Below are 12981 nucleotides of genomic sequence, written 5' to 3'. Positions count from 1 at the left end.
TTTGGATGAAGCGTTATGTTAGCTAGCAAAAGAGCGGTGCAGGAGCTACCTAACTAAAAAAGCTTACTTGTTTCACCCAGGTACCAAAGTTAGTTAGCTGGCTAGCAAAAATTACTTACACTTAGTTAGCAACCTCTCCTACAGTCTTTGCTGCATTAGCTATCCCAGGGGGAAAAAAATGGTAGGCTGGCCTGATTTATTAAATTCAACAAAGTTTCAACTTAGATTCCTTTGTTTGTGTAACTCATATTACTCAAGTAAATTCAAAATAAGTTATAGGCTTAGACAACATGACTGCCAAATTCTATTTTGTTAGTTATTTTTTACAATAGGTTGCATACTCTACGCCTCAAATGGAACTTTCAGTAGATTACCAGCCGATTCCACGTTGGAAGGGCTGACTTTGCAGGTTATTCGAATTACTGACCATTTGCCACTGTAAGAACGTAAGGGTATTAAGTTATAGAACCCAAGTTTTACCAAATTCATGATGAGCTAAATTACCCACAATCCCCAAAACATAGAGCAATACTGCAAGTGAATGTTGTGGCAATGTACATAATTAAGTTGTCTGTACCTCAATAAATTGAGTAGCTCTTATTACAATGCCCCTTTTGTATTATTTACAAAAGTCCCTTTTTAGAATCAATATAGTCAACTGCATTACTTAAGTTCAACCCAAGATGATATCACAGACACATACTGTATATGAGTTTCTGTCATTCATATGGACTATCCATTATTCTAGTGCCTGGTGGGCTTCGGAATAATGTTTAGATGTAAACATGGTTATAATCATCAGAGCTGTGTTTGAATCTGTATCAAGGTAGTAAGGTAGCAGTGGTTTGATACAAACATATACAGTATATGCAATATTTGTTGTTTCAGAAATGAGCATGGTGTGTATTTTAGGACTACTCCATGTAACATAAGTCTCTTAAACCAAAAGCCTATTTTCATTAGTTTACACTAAAGGAAATACAGTGCCTTTAAAAAGTATTCACACCCCCTTGACTTTTCCACATTTTGTTGTGTTAAAGCATGAATTTTAAATGGATTAAATTGAGATTTTTCTTTGTCACAATACCCCATAATGTCAAAGTGGAATTATGTTTTTACAAATAAATTGAAAATGAAAAGCTGAGTCAATAAGTATTCAACCCCTTTGTTATGGCGAGCCTAAATAAGTTAAGGAGTAAAATTTGGCTTAACAAGTCACATAATAAGTTGCATGGACTCACTCTGTGTGCAATAATAGTGTTTAACATGATTTTCCAATGACTACCTCATCTCTGTACCTAGTAGGAGAGGAAGGGAACCGCTCAGCGATATCACCGAGGCCAATGGTGACTTTAAAACAGTTACATAGTTTCATGGCTGTGATAGGAGAAAACTGAGGATGGATCAACAACATTGTAGTTACTCCACAATACTAACCTAATTAACAGAGTGAAAAGAAGCCTGTACAGAATAAAAAATATTCCAAAACATACATCCTGTTTGCAACAACGCACTAAAGTAATACAAAAATTAACTTTATATCCTGAATACAAAGTGTTATGTTATGTTTGGGGCAAATCCAATACAACACATTACTGAGTACCACTATCCATATTTTCAAGCATAGTGGTGGCTCCATCATGTTATGGGTATGCTTGACATTGTTAAGGACTGGGGAGTTTTTCAAGATAAAAATAAACATAATGGAGCTAAACACAGTCAAAATCCTAGAGGAAAATCTGGTTCAGTCTGCTTTCCACCAGACACTGGGAGATGAATTCACCTTTCAGCAGGACAATAACCTGAAACACAAGGCCAAATCTACACTGGAGTTGCTTACCAAGAAGACAGTGAATGTTCCTGAGTGGCCGAGTTACAGTTTTGGCATAAATCTACTTGCAAATGTATGGAAAGACCTGAAAATGGTTGTCTAGCAATAATCAATAACCAATTTGACAGAGCTTGAAGATTGTTTTAAAGAATAATGGGCAAATGTTGCACAATCCAGGTGTGAAAGCTCTTAGAGACTTACCCACAAGACTCACAGCTTTAATCACTGTCAAAGTTGTTAATACAAAGTATTGACTCAGTGGTGTGAATACTTATGTAAATTAGATATTTCTGTCTTTCATTTTCAATACATTTGCAAAGAAATCTAAAAACATGTTTTCACTTTGTCATTATGGGGTATTGTGTGTAGATTGGTGGGATAAAAACAAAATGTTTCAGTTCAGGCTCTGACACAACAAAGTGTGGAATAAGTCAAGAGGTATGAATACTTTCTGAAGGCACTAGAGACAAAATATCATAATTCACTTGTACTAGAATGATGATTAAAGTTTAGGTAGGTAATACATAGACAATGAGACATGATTTCAATTATACAATATTTATTTTGAATGTCAGAACAATATGAATCTCAGACATCAATGACGCTGACCCTCGCAGGAATCCATGATACGTCTCATGGAGCTGTATCTGTTCACGGAGCTGTTTCCCATCTCTCTGAGGTTCCTGTACTCTCCAGGCCTCACGTACACCTGCCTGCCTCTGAAGTGGGGCTGCTCGTACATGAGCCAGTGGCCGTCCATCACTTTGCAGGACTGGCAGTCGGACATACGGTGGCGCTCCTGGACAGACTCGCAGTCGTCCATCAGCTCGTGCATCTGACCTCCGAAGTTCTCTCTCTCATAGACCTGCATCCTGAACTGTCCTTTGTGCTGTAAAGTTTATAAGGACACATATTTAAAGTAAGAACATGATGAAAGTAATTAAATATGAATCTGATCAGTCTGCAATCAAATACTTACATTTTTAGATACATAGTATTATGCTATATATATAATACATATGACACTATAAATTTACATTTTACATTTTAGTAATTTAGCAGACGCTCTTATCCAGAGCGACTTACAGTTAGTGAGTGCATACATTTTCATACTGGCCCCCGTGGAAACGAACCCACAACCCTGGCGTTGCAAGCGCCATGCTCTACCAACTGAGCTACAGGGGACTAAATGCATCATATATACGATGTTTTCTAGTAGTGACATCTTACCACTGGGAATCATACGGCAAGAGCGAACGGAGTCGGTCATGCCCATACGCTGGTGGTCATCGTACTCTCCTCTCCCTTCACAAAGTACTGGTTTCCCTGGAAGTTGGAACGGTCGTACACCATGAAGCAGCCGCTCTCCACCTTGCAGGAGTTGCACTTGCTCAGGTAGGAGGTCAACTCAGGGCAGTCAGAGCTGGTCTCATAGGAACGTCCCTGGAAGTTCCTGTCCTCGTAGAAGATGATCTGAAGCAACCAATAACAACACAGAGAGGGAGATGGATAAGCCTCAAATCAAAAGTTATTATTTATCAACTAAATAATTAAATATTTAAATGTAAACTATGTGTTCTGTAAGAAGAACAACTGGTAATTAAATTAGTAAATCAACAATGAAATGGTAAAATGTAGAAATGAGGCCAATGGGGCCCACACAATCTCAGCCTTGAAGAACCGCTGTTCAAATGTAATTGAACATTACTGAACATAAATACAAATCAAGTAAAAAGAGCTTATAACGTCCAAACTATAACTTAACAATTCTAAAATAAAGAAATAAAATAAAGTCAATTGCCAATGCATCAGGCAGAAAAGCCAGCTATACAGCGCTGCACCTTGGCCATGGTGTTGGTTTGCTGCGGTTCTGGGATGTTGTCCAATAGGTCATGTTCACGCTAGCTTTATACCTTATACCATTTCACATGGCTTTTTGTTATTCAAATCCCCATCCTGATGAATAAGCAGGATGCTTCTTGCTGTTGATTTTGTGCAGCTGTGCCTTGCCTGGCACAAGCAGAGAGAGAGAGTGGGCATGAAGACTGTATTAGAATTATCATGGGATCCTAGGTTTTTTAAAACATGTAGCTGTTTTGATCATATTTTACCAAGAGTATTAGAAAACACTTATTCAGAAATGTATTTGGAAAAAAAATATATTGGATTGTGTTTTACAAGAGACCAACACATTTGACCATCATTATAATTGGTTTGGAGTATTAAATATATGGTGCAATAATGTTTAACTTCATTTTTTGGGGCACTGAAGATGGATCTTAATGATTGCATATTGTATTTAACATACACATTTATGTATGAAAATGTATTTGCTCAAAAAATGTTTTGCCAAAAATGTGCTCTATACAACCATCATTTTGTCTTGTTTAGTTTCTTAAGAGGGGAAGTCTCGTTTCCCATTTTCTCAGCAGGGTGAGCGCCGGGAGGGGCGTGGATAGGTGGGGGGGGAGAATATGTCTGTCACCATGACAACTGTTTTGAGAGGTGGATGTCAACAGTCCTGGGAGCAGATGGGGTCACGAGGTCATGCTCGGTTAATCCTGCAGTGACTCAGCCTATAGGGGGACAGAGGCTATGGGAACGCAGAGTAAGAAGACCAACCCAGCAGTTTACTTAGCATTGTTAAAGAGAAAGTAGAAATCCACTTTCTCCAGCTAAAAGATAATGGCCAGAGCTTACCCACGATGTTACACAACGATGTAAGTCAATAAGTCATCATTTTAGTCAAAGTATGATATATTTGGCCTTGAAGTGCCAAATCCAAATGTGTGACTTCGGATGTTTCCGTGAGTCTTCTGTGTCTTTTCCTATGAGATGACGTAGAAATTATTTTCAGCCTGCGTTTCGTTTCAGGGCTGGGTTTTATTTAAATGATACCACCCACCAGCATGGCAATGTTTTCTAATCAGAAACACCTGCTGCAAAGTTCTTCCTATTCGCAAACAACTTTTCTCAATAGTCTACACTTGGGTTTCTACTAGATAAAAACAGCCACAAAGTCAAAATTGACTATATCATACAAATTCATGAAAACAAAAATGTGCTTTTTGGTCTTAATTTAAGGTTAGGGTTAGGTCATGACAGGCCTACATAATTATATAGAAATGAAGCCTGGTCTCATAGACGTAACATAGTAAATGTATGATAAACCAGAATCTCATCACGGACAACTTTAGCATTTTAGCTACTTACTACTTTTTAGCTACTTTGCAACTACATAGCATGTTAGCTAACCCTTTCCCTAACCCTAACCTTAGCCCTTTTAGCTAACCCTTCCCCTAATCATAACCTTAACCCTTTTAGCTAACCCTTCCCCCTAACCCTAACCTTAACCCTTTTAGCTAACCCTTCCCCTAACCCTACCCCTTTAACCTAACTTCTAAACTTAACCCTAACCTTAACCCTAACCTCTAGCCTAGCTAACGTTAGCCACCTTGCTAATATTAGCCACCTAGCTAGAATTCGTAACATATCATACATTTTGCAAAATCATAACGTATTGTAAGTTTTGCAAATTCGTAACATATAATAGGAATTGTAATTTGTAACATATCATATGAAATGGGTGATGGACATCCACAAATTAATACATACCATACGAAAGGTAACATATCATCCTAAATGAAGCGTCTCGAATTTACATACAGAATAATAGTAAATGCTCTGAGACCAGGTTGAGAAATGATCCAAGATTATCGAGAAATTTGCTAAGCTTAGCTAAAAGGTTGTTTTTCCAGTATTTTCATTATCAAGGTTAGAGTTCATTTAGCTTTATCATTTACATTTCATTGAGTATCCATAGTTATTTTCAGTATACATCCACTTCAATTTCTACCAAGGAATGATTTGACCTCAAATCAGTATCAAGTAACTGTCAGAAAATCTGTTCACAGAGAGTGGTAGCGAGGCAAATATCTTGCCAATATCAACACCCGCTTATCAACACCCCACTTATCAATTAAAAATAGGCTACATGTTTGTAATTTCAAAATCACAACTGAAGTAATTATTGAAAACGTAAGATACTGTATTTCAATCCCAAGTAGCAATTTTTATTTTCGTATCGTTTGAAAATGTTACGGATGTTTAAAAAAAAGAAAGTACAATCTCACATGAACTTGCAGATCATCTTTGATATCAGACGAAGAAGATACTTGATCAAGTAAAATGTAAATGTAAAAAAATCAAGTCCATTTTCCTCAACAGGAGTAGTGGAATAGGAAACACACTCAGTATATCCAAGATGTAAACCCTACAGAAAAATAAATAATCATAAAACAGTCAGAGCAGATTGCTGTGACTTAGGCCTTTATAACATTAATTTCACTGTTCCATCAATTGTTTGATACAGAGTCATTAGACTGGAACAAAGAGAAATTAAACATGACCAAACCATTTTGCTCATATGCAAATCGGCCTCATTTGGATATCAAAGGCTTTCCACACTCTGCACATTTTGTTTGTACATAAATACTTTGACGGCGCGGCAGCTATGGAAGTAGTTTACAGTGCTGCGAAAATGGTGAAGGTAAGGTGACGCATTAAAAAAATAGTCTGTATTTATCAGTGATGAGTTCGATGCATATACTTATTATTATCACTTATTCAATATAAAAGTTGAGCATTTGGCTATATATATGTTTTCATTTATTCATTCATATGCAGCCAATACTCTTCATATTCCTGCAAACACAAAAAGTTAACTTGATAATAGTTTAAAGATATGGCTTTGCCATTTTTATATGCCTTTGAGAATATCTGAATAAAGCTTTAATGTAATATGTGATCCCGTAGTAATATGATTGTTATTATCCATTACTCACCGCAGAGTATTCTCTGCTTCCCATACTTCCTTAGATCACATTCTACGAGGAAAAGAATTTCCAGGGCCGCTGCTATGAGTGCAGCTCCGACTGTGCCGACCTGCACTCCTACTTCAGCCGCTGCAACTCGGCGCGGGTGGAGAGCGGGGCCTGGGTGCTTTATGAGAAGCCCAACTACAAGGGCTATCAGTACATCCTGAGCCCAGGGGAGTACACAGACAACCAGCAGTGGATGGGCTTCAACGACAGCGTCAAGTCCTGCCGCGCCATCAAAAACGTAAGATGATTCCTTGCATATCCATATTTCATTTCATAATTCTCTCCTCTCTACATTCCTAATTCTCTCCTCCCTCCCTCCTCCCTCCCTCCCTCCATACTCACTCTCTCTCTATCTCTCTCACTCTCTCTCTCTCCTCTGTATGCCTTCAAATTCAAGTAAAAAATAAACGTCTTGGTTCCATAGTTTCCAGCAGTTAATGTGTCTCTTTCATCGCAGAAACTTGTAACGCAAACCAATATGCATTTAGAATTTGCTCTGAAAAATGTGGAAAAAAACGTGGAAAATATGATGTTTTGATATTCTCGACTAGAAGGTAAGCTAGTACTCCCTCTTGTCTAATATTGTATAAATGTCTATGTTACAGAACGGGGCTGAGATAGTGTTTCATACAGGGTTAAGTGGACCTCAGGCCCATTATGCATCAGGGAATAACACACTGCTCTATAATCCAGCAGACAATACAAGCAGACAAAAGCAGACATTTTTGGCAGCATTTTACCCCATGCCCATCACTTTAAGAGGAAATATGCCAAGAAACCTTTAAAGGGGCATTTTCATTTAATACTTCATGCCCTTCGAACACGAAAAGAGCAGACGAACACGAAAAGAGCAGACGAACAAGTCCACGTTAGACAACATGCTACAACGTCATGTTGTTTCATAAGAATTTAATGAGTTGCTCTGAATTCAAAAAATCTATTGACCAACATAAGTGAAGCCGATATCTTACATTTTGTAGTTGATTATATTTAACAGGAATGTACGGGAGCTATAGCTATTATGATATCCAACTGAATTTCAGAAGCCTCTGAAACACCCAATAGATTATATTACAGTAGATTTGGTATAAAACAAAACTCTAACTAACCCTTCACAATGTTAGTATTTTTCTCCCTGTCTTCCTGCCAGGTGTATGGCAACGTGTGGAAGCTGAGACTGTACGAGAGGCCAGACTTCGGCGGCCAGATGGTGGAGTGGGCCGAGGACTGCCCCTCGGTTTACGAGGCCTTTAAGTTCCTCGAGGTGTACTCGTGCATGGTGACCCACGGCGCCTGGGCCTTCTACGAGCTGCCGAACTACAGGGGACGGCAGTACTTTCTGGAGCGCAGCGAGTACCCCCTCACACCGACTGGGGCGCCGCATCTGCCGTTGTGGGCTCCTTCCCGCAGGATCACAGAGTTCTAGGGCTCTGTGACCTTTGACCTTTGAGTGGGGATCGAGATGTTCTCTGGTCTTATTGAATCTGTGTGTCATGATCCAATAAAAAGTGAACTATTCGCAAATGTCTGAAACTCGTTTTGTGATTTGTTGAGGTGAGATGCAAAACGTAACATCAAGGTTTCATGAGTTCAGTGGTAGGACACCATGATCCTACCACAATGCAAAACTTTTCTGACAAATTAATTTCATAAGCGACAATCTGAGTATTCTAAATGTCAATTAACAAACTGCCTAGCAAACTGGGAACATTCCCAGAACATTAGCTAACATTCCACAGTCCTAAGTTCTAGTTAGGGTTTAAGCTAACTTTAGGATGATAACGTTCCACAAACATTCAAATAATGTTTTTTATCACCAAATATTTTTTTCGAATAAAATGTTTGAAATGAAATATCCTTGGAATGTTCTCCTAACATTCACTAAAATGTTCACAACATCTGTAAAAACTACCGCAGAACATTCCCCTAAGGTTCTCATTAGGTTGCCAGGGTAATGTTCTTATAACATACTGCCACAACAAAATGTGGGAGCAATAGTGGTAGGAGGAAACATTACAAGAACGTTCTGCTAATGTTGATGGATATGTTATTCAAAATACTCATAACAACAAGCGGGAGTATTCCTACAAAGGTCTTATAAAGTTATAGTGTGACATTATGAAATGGTGGTTCTAATAACGTTCTCTGAACATACTTCAGCAATATGTTGGAGCAATGGCGGTTGTTCTAAAAATACATTCCTGGAATATTCAGTTCATGTTGATGGATATATTACTACTAACACATATAACAACAAACAAGAAACATTCCCTTAAATACTCTTATGAAGTTATTCTGTAAGGTTATGACATGATGATCCAGAATTGTTCTAAAAACATACTTCACTATAATGGAAGTAGTTCTGAAAACATTGCTGCAATAATCTGCTAATATTGATGTGTAATGTAACATTATTATTGCCAAATTTAAAGAAAATGGCATTTCAATCTTCTGACATCATATTTTATTAGGGTATTGTCCAAACATACAGTGGGGGAAAAAGTATTTAGTCAGCCACCAATTGTGCAAGTTCTCCCACTTAAAAGATGAGAGAGGTCTGTAATTTTCATCATAGGTATACGTCAACTATGACAGACAAATTGAGAAAAAATCCAGAAAATCACATTGTAGGATTTTTTAATGAATTTATTTTTCAAATTATGGTGGAAAATAAGTATTTGGTCACCTACAAACAAGCAAGATTTCTGGCTCTCACAGACCTGTAACTTCTTCTTTAAGAGGCTCCTCTGTCCTCCACTCATTACCTGTATTAATGGCACCTGTTTGAACTTGTTATCAGTATAAAAGACACCTGTCCACAACCTCAAACAGTCACACTCCAAACTCCACTATGGCCAAGACCAAAGAGCTGTCAAAGGACACCAGAAACAAAATTGTAGACCTGCACCAGGCTGGGAAGACTGAATCTGCAATAGGTAAGCAGCTTGGTTTGAAGAAATCAACTGTGGGAGCAATTATTAGGAAATGGAAGACATACAAGACCACTGATAATCTCCCTCGATCTGGGGCTCCACGCAAGATCTCACCCCGTGGGGTCAAAATGATCACAATAATGGTGAGCAAAAACCCCAGAACCACACGGGGGACCTAGTGAATGACCTGCAGAGAGCTGGGACCAAAGTAACAAAGCCTACCATCAGTAACACACTACGCCGCCAGGGACTCAAATCCTGCAGTGCCAGACGTGTCCCCCTGCTTAAGCCAGTACATGTCCAGGCCCGTCTGAAGTTTGCTAGAGTGCATTTGGATGATCCAGAAGAAGATTGGGTGAATGTCATATGGTCAGATGAAACCAAAATAGAACTTTTTGGTAAAAACTCAACTCAAGTCGTGTTTGGAGGACAAAGAATGCTGAGTTGCATCCAAAGAACACCATACCTACTGTGAAGCATGGGGGTGGAAACATCATGCTTTGGGGCTGTTTTTCTGCAAGGGACCAGGACGACTGATCCGTGTAAAGGAAAGAATGAATGGGGCCATGTATCGTGAGATTTTGAGTGAAAACCTCCTTCCATCAGCAAGAGCATTGAAGATGAAACGTGGCTGGGTCTTTCAGCATGACAATGATCCCAAACACACCGCCCGGGCAACGAAGGAGTGGCTTCGTAAGAAGCATTTCAAGGTACCCTTTCCCACCTTGAGAAAAGGAACACCCATGTGAGAATGCTATTCATTGACTACAGCTCAGCATTCAACACCATAGTGCCCACAAAGCTCATCACTGTGCTAAGGACCCTGGGACTAAACACCTCCCTCTGCAACTGGATCCTGGACTTCCTGATGGGCCGCCCCGCTGGTGGTAAGGGTACGCAACAACACGTCTGCCACGCTGATCCTCAACACTGGGCCCCTCGGGGGGTGCGTGCTTAGTCCCCTCCTGTACTCCCTGTTCACCCATGACTGCGTGGCCAAACACGACTTCAACACCATCATTAAGTTTGCTGACGACACAACAGTGGTAGGCCTGATCACCGACAATGATGAGACAGCCTACTAAGGAGGAGGTCAGAGACCTGGCAGTGTGGTGCCAGGACAACAACCTCTCCCTCAATGTGAGCAAGACAAAGGAGCTGATCGTGGACTACAGGAAAAGGCAGGCCGAACAGGCCCCCATTACATCGACGGGGCTGTAGTGGAGCCGGGTCGAGAGTTTCAAGTTCCTTGGTGTCCACATCACCATCAAACTATCATGGTCCAAACACACCAAGACAGTCGCCGAAGAGGGCACGACAACACCTTTTCCCCCTCAGCAACTGAAAAAGATTTGGCATGGGTCCCCAGATCCTCAAAAAGTTATAGAGCTGCACCATCGAGAGCATCCTGACCGGTTGCATCTCCGCCTGGTATGGCAACTGCTCGGCATCTGACCGTAAGGCACTACAGAGGGTAGTGCGTATGGCCCAGTACATCACTGGGGCCAAGCTTCCTGCCATCCATGACCTATATACTAGGCGGTGTCAGAGGAAAGCCCAAAAATTGTCAAAGACTCCAGTCACCCAAGTCATAGAGCTGTTCTCTCTGCTACCGCACAGCAAGCGGTACCAGAGCGCAAAGTCTAGGACCAAAGGCTCCTTAACAGCTTCTACCCCCAAGCCATAAGACTGTTGAACAAATAATAAAATGCCCACCGAGACTATTTACATTGACCCCCCCATTTGTTTTTACACTGCTGCTACTCACTGTCTATTATCTATGCATAGTCACTCTACCCCTACCTACATGCACAAATTACCTCAACTAACCTGTACCCCCGCACATTGACTCGGTACCGGTACCCCCTGTATATAGCCTCGTTATTGTTATTTTATTGTGTTACATTTATCATTTTTTACTTTAGTTTATTTGGTAAATATTTTCTGAACTCTTTCTTTAACTGCATTGGTGGTTAAGGGCTTGTAAGTAAGCATTTCACAGTAAGGTCTACACCTGTTATATTCGGTGCATGTGACAAATAAAGTTTGATTTGATTTGAACATTTTATTTTATCATTCCGGGAACATTGTAATAATATTCAAAGAACATTGAGAGAATGTCATTACAACTGGAAAGATGTTATGTTTTGGGAACCTCTGTCACGCCCTGACCTATAGAACTCTAGTTAGTTTGGTCAGGGTGTGCATGTTTAGTTCAATGTTGTGGTAGATCTATGTTTAGATCTAGGTTTTCTATTTCTACGTTTGGCCGGGTGTGATTCCCAATCAGAGGCAGCTGTCGCTCGTTGTCTCTGATTGGGGATCATACTTCAGGCAGCCAGTTTTCCTGCCTGAGTTGTGGGATCTTGTTTGTGTTCAGTGAGTTTTGCTTGTTAGTGTATAGCCTTCCAACGTCACGTTTCGTTGCCTTTTGTTGTTTTGTATGTTTATTCAGTTTAATAAACATGTATGCATTTCACGCTGTGCCTTGGTCTGACCGTTCTTCAACGAACGTGACAACCTCTCTATTGTCATGTTCCCACAACCTAAATACATGTTTTAGGTACTTTTAAAGAATATATATTTTTTTTAAATAATAATGATTAATATTTTTCAATGATGTTCTGATTTAATCTCTTCAGTTTTTGTTGGAAAGGGTTAATACTGAAGAGAAAAAGATCCAATCGGGATTTTTCTTTGCTGGTTTCTGGGGAGATAAATCAAGTTAGCTAAGTCAGCCATTGGCTAGGCCATCAGAAGCTAGATAAAAGCATCTGCCATTCAACTGTATTAGGGCAAAATTTTGACAGTGGAATCAGCAATCACATTTTAACTTAATGAGTGGGACTGTTACAAAAACGTATGGAAACCTCTTGCCTTCTTGAAGGCCAACAGGTCACTTATCAATAGCGAACAGCTAGCTTTTGCTGTCAGCTAGTTTGTAGCGGCTGCAGCAGGTGTTATCAAAGAACATGTTGCTAATTTGTTAGCTTCTCCCTTTTCAAGAATAACTTTCAACAAGAAGTTACGTTTCAAATGATCATCTGGTGAGTGGAACTGTGTTTTTATTGCTGCCTGCTTGCTGTTAGCCATCTCTTTGAAAATAACTTGTGTGAAACATTGTTGCATTTAAAGTGGAACTGACAGCATTTTAGCAACATTAAATCTTATTAAAATCTGTTCATATACACCCCCAGGAAGAGTATGACACTTTAAAAAATGAAGTCTGACAAACAACCACTTTGATATGGTAGGACCGTGCGTTTGGACAATTAATAGACACTGCAGTAAATAAAACCGAATAAAAACATCTGTCTTGTCCAGGAACAGGAGT

At 39.7% G+C, this 12981-nt stretch overlaps 2 pseudogenes; one reads left to right on the top strand and one right to left on the bottom strand.

Annotated features, from left to right (window-relative positions):
* Window positions 1-2426: 2426 nt before the first annotated feature.
* LOC123481665 lies at window positions 2427-3716 on the bottom strand (annotated as a pseudogene).
* Window positions 3717-4426: 710 nt separating this feature from the next.
* LOC123481664 lies at window positions 4427-8140 on the top strand (annotated as a pseudogene).
* The last annotated feature ends 4841 nt before the right edge of the window (window positions 8141-12981 follow it).

This window comes from Coregonus clupeaformis, chromosome 23, assembly GCF_020615455.1.
Source record: "Coregonus clupeaformis isolate EN_2021a chromosome 23, ASM2061545v1, whole genome shotgun sequence".
Lineage (NCBI taxonomy): Eukaryota > Metazoa > Chordata > Actinopteri > Salmoniformes > Salmonidae > Coregonus > Coregonus clupeaformis.
This window is presented reverse-complemented; position numbering and strand designations above follow the sequence as displayed.